Here is an 8,335-nt window from a genome sequence, read left to right on the forward strand (position 1 = left end):
CTGCGCTCACCTGGACAAAGAGGTAACAGAGTTCAATTGGCATTTTGGTGAGTACATCATGGAATGTATTGATAATGATAATGATAACGAGTCTTTATTGATCACGTATACATTACAGCACAGTGAAATTCCTCTTCTTTGCATACCCCGTCATGTTAGGAAGCTGGGGTCAGAGCGCAGGGTCAGCCATGATACAGCGCCCCCTGGAGCAGAGAGGGTTAAGGGCCTTGCTCAAGGGCCCAACAGAGGCAGCTTGGCAGTGCTGGGGCTCAAACCCCTGACCTTCTGATCAGTAACCCAGAGCCTGGCAGTATTGCTGCATTTGTCTCAAACCCATTCATGCCCATTGATATAGAACAGGTTGCAGCCAAATTCCAGCAAGTATTTGCTTTGTCAAGTGGAGTTGACATGGAGATTGTGGCTTTTGGGGACTTTTGGGTCTTCAAAAAAGGCCTCAAGTTGGGCTGTCTTTTTCTATCAATTCTTCAGCAGGTAGATGTTTCCTTTCATCAAGGTCAAGGTCAGGGATCTTGGGCTTAAAAGGGTTGGTGACCACTGCTGTACACTAGAACTCATTTAAAGGTAAGAAGTGCTGCTGCTATGAGCGGAGCGGCCATGTTGACTTGACGTCACTTGCTGAACTCGGGGTTGAGGAGACCATCCCGAGTTCCTGTGTAGGAATTCAGAGTCGAGGGGGCGTTTCCTTTGGTTTTTCTTAGACGGAGATCGGGTGTTAGGAGTCACTTCTTGAAATCACACTTCAACAGAAAAATGACGTTATTTACATTTACATTTATTCATTTAGCAGACGCTTTTATCCAAAGCGACTTACAAATGAGAAAATACAAGCAAAACGTTGTTGACCAGTTTGTTTGTGTTTCTGATTTTGTTCGGTTCAATCGATATTTTAGTTCATTTCCCTGTTAGTTTTTCTTCCCTGTAAAGTTTCTAACGCTACGTTTGACTAATCAATCGTAACCCGAACCCGATTCCGACCTTTCACTAGGAAAAAACCCCAAACAAAAACAAATCGGAAATCCTGCTCAGAAAGTCAGTATAAACTAGTATTTGCTTTAGATCAAGGCATATTTCTGGGTTGTTTTTTGTGTGGTTTAATTCATGGCTTTGAAGGGCGAATATACATCACTCATCAAAGTTAGCTGGATAGCTTGTTGCTAGCAAAAGAGCATCAAGGCGTTTTATTCCCACGACAATGACGTAATTCCGAGTTACACTTTCCTACTCCCAAGTTAAGTTGAACTCAGCAAAATCCTGCTTTAAACGAGTTTTTTAATCAGGAGTAAAAATTCACGCTTTGGCAACCTGGTTCATGTCTCCCTCTGGCGACTCTCAATGGTATTGCAACTCCATACATTCTCTCTCTCTCTCTCTCTCTCTCTCTCTCTCTCTCTCTCTCTCTCTCTCTCTCTCTCTCTCTCTCTCTCTCTCTCTCTCTCTCTCTCTCTCTCTCTCTCTCTCTCTCTCTCCAAAGACAATTATTTAGATGGACTCAGACCCTGAGATTCACTTATATTGTGAAACATTTCTTCTTTTTTTAATTTTTTTAATTTTTAATTTTTTTTTTTTTACACACACCACTCAGTGTATTGTGCATGAGGATAATGGTGCTGTGAGCATTAAGTGTGTGTATGTGTGTGTGTGTGTGTGCGAGCATCCCAATAACACAAAGACACCAGCGGATTCTCTCGGCCAATCAGAGCCAAGACGAGGAGGGTCTTCACACTGATGCGAGCCAATCAGGTTTCGGGGGGAGGGGGGGATGGAGGAGGTGGAGGAGGAAGAGGAGGAGGAGAAGGAAGGGGGTGAGAGGGAGCAGGGTGGGGTAGGGGAGGAGGCTCCCTGAAGGGATGACGTAATGGGTTTTTTTGAGGATGATGTCATCCCTAGTGCACAAGGGAAGGATTTAAAGCCACAGAGATCGTCTCGCTTACCTCCGTCGTCTTTCCACTCTCGTGGCTTGTCAATAATTAGCAGAAGAGGCTTTGAAGAGGCGTTTTCATCTTTATCATATTTCTTTCAGTTGATGTAAAGGTGTCAGTTGTTACACTTTTATTCCACAAAAGGATACGGAGAAGCCGCATTGTAGCTCTTGTTCATTTCCCTTTTTTTTCCCCTCTCCTGGTGTTTACCAGCAGTTCTGCTGATGAGTCTCATGCTGTTCTGGGAAATTCAGGTTGCTTTCACACACACACACACACACACACACACGTTTTTTTCTGCCCTCAACCTGCGTGTGTCGAATAAGGACGCACCGATACGATACGACACGATACGATACCAAGCATCGGTCGTGGCGATATCGATCTGAAACACTGGACGATGTCACACCAGTAAAATTGTGAAAAAGTAGTAATAATATAACCCCACACACACACACACACACACACACACACACACACACACACACGTCCATAAACCCTAACGAGAATTTGCTCACCGTTCACCCATCAGCGCCTGCCTCCGGTTGCCATGGCAACAGAGGCAGCACAGCCGGCGTGTTTGTCTGGAGCTTTGGGCATCACCGGCGTCCGGCTCCGAGGAGAGCGCAGCAGCTGAAGCAGCAGATGATGGGGGAAGCCCTCTGAGAGAACGTCCACGCGCCACATCGGTTTACTCTTTTATACGGGTCAGGGAAAGGACAGAGGTCAGGGGTCACGGCCAGCGAGTGTTACCCGGCTCACGGGTTAACATACAGAACCATGTATTTTTAATCTCAGGGCTTCTGCTTGCTCGTCTTACCTTATCATAATAATTTAATCATAAATTATCGCTTCATTCGATTATTCATCTTTTTGTTTTTAAATAAAAGCTAAAATATTTACATATTTTTACATTATATAAAGCAAAAAGGAGAGTATAGAACTCCATTTTGAAAATTTGGCAGATAAGATAAAAATAACACATTACCAAAAAAACTAACAACAACAATAACAAAAAACAGATCAAATAAAATGATTCATCCATCCATCTTCTATACCGCTTTATCCGTTTCAGGGTCAAGGGGGAACCTGGAGCCTATCCCAGGGAGCATGGGGCACAAGGCGGGGTACACCCTGGACAGGGTGCCAATCCATCGCAGGGCACACTCACATACACACTCACACACCCATTCATACACTACGGACACTTTAGACACGCCAATCAGCCTACCATGCATGTGTTTGGACTGGGGGAGGAAACCGGAGTACCCGGAGGAAACCCCCGCAGCACGGGGAGAACATGCAAACTCCGCACACACAGGGCCACGGTGCGAATCGAACCCCCGACCCTGGAGGTGTGAGACGAACGTGCTGACCACTATGACACTGTGCGCCCAAAATAATTATTTACTTGTTTATGAATCATTTCTTACTTCTATTTATTTTTTTGCTATGTTGTCTTTCTGCAGGACTCACACACGTTTTATTTTGAAATGTAGAATTTTATTTTTAATAAATACGTCATAAAATTACGAAGCTCCTGAAGGGATCATTTAGAAAAAAAACAAAAAAACAAAAAAACCCAAACCCAAACATACGTACGTACTAAAAAATATCTTGAACGGAAAAAAGAAAGGAAGTGGTGAGTATGGGAAAAATAATCACATTTTTAGACCTTTTCAGAGGATCTGTATATAATAAAAGTAAATATTCTGCATCACGCGGGATGGGGGGGGTGCAGAATACATTTTGCACCTAAGTGTATCTAATGACTGTATATGATGTGATTTATGGACATGACTAATACACTTTACCTCATCAGCAGTTTGCGGCAGTCAGGATGACCTGGATACCGTCACTGCTAGCGTTATTAGCGATCACTCACTGATGTTATCTATGACTTTGCGCTGTGTAAATGTAAATGTTTTTTTTTTTTTTGCAGCACTGACCTCACATTCTTTCCCTTGGCCGGAGTCTCGAAGTATTTTGCACTTCCTGCCGTGTAAAGTGTTTGTCCTTCGCCATACCATACTGTCATTGCTGAGGCTGCTAAGCTAACCGTTCTTACATTCCACACCATCTAGCACCGTCATGGCTACGTGCAGCCACAACACACCACCAATGACATCACGGCGTCTCCAAACGTAGCAGGATTCCCCCCCTCCCACTATACTCCGAGCACTTCAGCTTAAGAAGTCATGCTCCAAGGCTCATCCTCGTGTATCTGGTGTCTGAATCCAAATGATCCTCCAAACTGGAGCCTATAAGCTTCCATTATTTGTTAACAAGACTAGCATCGCAGCTCCAGCGCACGTCCCAAAGTGCTTTGCCCACGCATCATGGGTTCCTGTTCTCACTTATGTTATAGCAGCTATAAACATTTTTTTCTCTCTGTCAGCGTCTCTCAGCTTGTGATGTTCTAGAGAATCTGCAAAGAAGTGTAAACGCCTCTGTCCAGAAGAATCCGGAACACTTAAACTTAGAGCTTTACCTCTGACACTGGAGACTCCTTCCATAAATGTGGCTCCTTCCAGCTCACTGGTTAGGGCATTGGACATCTGAACGGGAGGTCATGAGTTCAAATCCCATCACCGCCAAGCTGCCACAGCTGGGCCCTTGAGCAAGGCCCTTAACCCTCAACTGCTCAGGTGTATTAAAAAAATGAGATAACTAAGTCGCTCTGGATAAGGGCGTCTGGAAAGGCCATAAAATATCAAATGTACAGAAATCTTCACTCTTCTTAATCAGTTTACATGGCGGGTCTGCCGTACGTGTTTCCACGAGCGATCTGTTACTATAACAACGATAACGATAACGTATCAGAACGAGCACATTGACGTATAAACCTGTGAATCAACACCTGACCAATCAGAATCCAGAATTCAGCAGCGCTGTGGAGAACGCACAGAGGAATGGCCTCACAGTCCGAAATCATAGATGACCTAAAATCATCCCCATGGCTGGAATGATACTTTTATTTTACACCCTGGATCAGAAGATGTTTCAGCTCATGCTGGTGAGGACCAATCAGCATCAGGACGAAGACTAAATAATTAGCATGGGAATGTGGATGGAAGCTGTGATGCTGCTGCTGTATGCAGCTCGGATTGTGCTGTGTGTGTGTGAGAGAGAGAGAGCGAGAGAAAGAGAGAGAGAGAGATAGAGCGAGAGAAAGAGAGTGAGTGGAGAGCGCCCTCTTCCTGATGATCCACGTTACTGCGACGTGTCCCACATACAGCCAGAGCTGACTCTCTCACTGAATAATCAGCGTGATGTCGTATGACCAACACCATCTTTATATAGTTACCTCATGAATATTCATATTTATACCTTAATGTTGTTCCAGTGTGAGAGACTGAAAACAGGACGGAGAGATAGACGAGGAGAGAGAAAATCAGACTGGCTGAGATGATGTGGAGCGAGGGAGAATGAAGCAGGATGGAAAAGAAGGATGGTGGAGAGAGAGCGAGAGGGTGAGCAGGATGGAAAAGGAGGATGGTGGAGGGAAGAAGAGTAAAAAGAAGGATAGGAGGGCATATCGTAGGCAGACTGGTGGTGAAGGGTAGAGTGATGGATGGATGGATGGATGGATGGACATTGAGCAGACTGATAGAGAAGAGTAAAAGGAAGGGATGGATGGATTGTCGGCTGAGAGAAAGATATAAGGATGGAAGATGGACAGAAGCATGTATGGAAGAATGGATGGACCAAGGGATCGTGAGTGGATGGGTAGATGGATAGATTGGTGAGTCTTAAGGAGGTCAAGGATGGATGAATAGAGGGGTAGAGGGCAAGCTGCCAGAGAAGGATAGAAGGATGGAGATTAGCAGACTGGTAGAGAAAGGTAGGAATGGACTGACGGATTAATAGAGGGATAGCGAGCAGGCTGGTAGAGGAGTTTGGATGGATGGATGGATGGTAAGCAGGAGGGTAAGAACAATAGATGGATTGAGGAACTGTGGAAAAGTCGAGGGTATATGGTGTGCACACTGGTAGAGAAGGTAGAAGAACAGATGGGCAGATGAACAGAGGAGGTTGCTATGGATGGATGGATGGATAGATGGGTGGGTGGATGGATGGATGGATGGATGGATGGATGGCATGGGGTAAGCTGACAGAAAAGAATAGAAGGACAGATATTGAGCACACCCCTAGTGAGGGGGTTGGCAGAAGAAGTTGGACAGATGAATGGAGGATGAGGCAGGAAGATGAACGTAGCAAGGATAAGCAGGCTGGATGGATGGATAGATGGATAGCTGGATGGATGGATGATGAGCAAGCTGTTGGAGTAGTATGAATGGATGGATGGATGGATGGATGATGAGCAAGCTGTTGGAGTAGTTTGGATGGAGGGACAGATGGATGGATTGTGAGCAAACTCTTGGAGTAGTCTGGATGGATGCATGGATGGATGAATGGATGGATGATGAGCAAGCTGTTGGAGTAGTATGAATGGATGGATGGATGGATGGATGATGAGCAAGCTGTTGGAGTAGTATGAATGGATGGATGGATGGATGGATGATGAGCAAGCTGTTGGAGTAGTTTGGATGGATGGATGGATGGATGGATGGATGATGAGCAAGCTGTTGGAGTAGTTTGGATGGATGGATGGATGGATGATGAGCAAGCTGATGGAGTAGTATGAATGGATGGATGGATGGATGGATGATGAGCAAGCTGTTGGAGTAGTTTGGATGGAGGGACAGATGGATGGATTGTGAGCAAACTCTTGGAGTAGTCTGGGTGGATGCATGGATGGATGGATGGATGGATGGATTGTGAGCAAACTCTTGGAGTAGTCTGGGTGGATGCATGGATGGATGGATGGATGGATGGATGGATTGTGAGCAAACTCTTGGAGTAGTCTGGGTGGATGCATGGATGGATGGATGGATGGTAAGCAAGCTGTTGCAATAGTATGGATGGATGGACGGATGGATGGATCGTGAGCAGATAGAGGATGGGAGGAAGGAAGAGCAAGCAAGTCAATGATTGACGGATGGATGGTTGGAAGAATAGAAAGAGAAAAACAGAAGATGAACAGAGAGGTAAATAGAGCATGGAAGGTTATTAAGGAAGTACGGGATGACAGATGGACGGAGGGATAGAGGGATCGGTAGAAAAGATGGAGAGGGATAGTGAGCTGGTTACACCGAGGCTAAAGCTAACTGTGCTAGGATAATAATGACTGCAGTTCCTTCATAATATTAGCAACGATCCAAAATGAAGGCAAGGTGCTAATGTTAGCGACACTGAATTATAAGTTAGCATAATTATCTTTAACCTTCCTCGTCGTGTACGGTTGGTGGTTAGCTAGCTTGCTATCACATCAGAACTAGACACATTAGCAAGCAAGGCAGATTCCTCTGCTTAGCACTGCTAGGTTCATTTAGGAAAGTTGAATTAGCATCGACAAAACCCCGAGCTAAAACGCTAAACTTTTTTTTTTTTCCCCAATAAAGTTTTATCGAGAAGAAAAACAAACCGACTGACACACGGCAACGATCATTCACAGTTTTTTTTTCTTTTTATACTAACAAAGAAAAACAAAATGAAAAAGTACAAAAACCCGAAAACAAAATGCTAAACTAGCTAAAATGCTAAACTTCCTAACTGCTCATTTTCCGCACGAGTACGGATACACAGAGAGAGAGTCGGAGAAGGAAAGGGAGGGAATAACGACTGTGTGCGTGTCCAAGAACAGAAGAGGACGTGTGAGACGAGGTGCAGTCCCACACATCACCAACACACCGCAATAATCACACCATGAGTCACGTACTTCTAGCACACGTAGCAAGGGAGCAGAGTCCAAACCTGACAATTCATCATCAACGTTATTAAAAAAACCCACACAGCCGGGTTTTAATCCGACTCGTCTCACAGACTCGGAGCGTTTCACTTTTTATATCAACGTCCTGAACTTCTTGCTTATGATGCTACGTTAGCTTGTTGCTAACAGCGTGGACCTCGAGATGTAAAGGATCTGGAGAGATTCTGTACGGAGGAACGCTCTCAGATCCCTCGCCACGTATTCTCCAACCTCATCAGGCGTTATAGGAGAAGACTCAGAGCTGTTATCTTGCCAAAGCGACGTAGCACAAAGTACCGATTAAATGCTACCAATAATTGTTGCACACCTATATATAACAAAGACTATTTTTTGGATGAACCTGTGCTGCGTTCACATTTCGTATAGAAACCGACCATCAGACATCTTTACGCAAGAACAAGTTACCTTTTAGTTACGCAATAAACAGAAAAATATAGTGATATGTATTATATATATTATAATGCTGTAAGTCGAGTCAGAAAGGATCCTGACGTTTGGAGTTAACGTGATTCGTTTTTGCATTTTTAAATTCACGAGTACGCTTTTTTGTCTCAATTTTATT

The sequence above is a fragment of the Ictalurus furcatus genome, chromosome 2 (genome assembly GCF_023375685.1).
Source record: "Ictalurus furcatus strain D&B chromosome 2, Billie_1.0, whole genome shotgun sequence".
Classification (NCBI taxonomy): domain Eukaryota; kingdom Metazoa; phylum Chordata; class Actinopteri; order Siluriformes; family Ictaluridae; genus Ictalurus; species Ictalurus furcatus.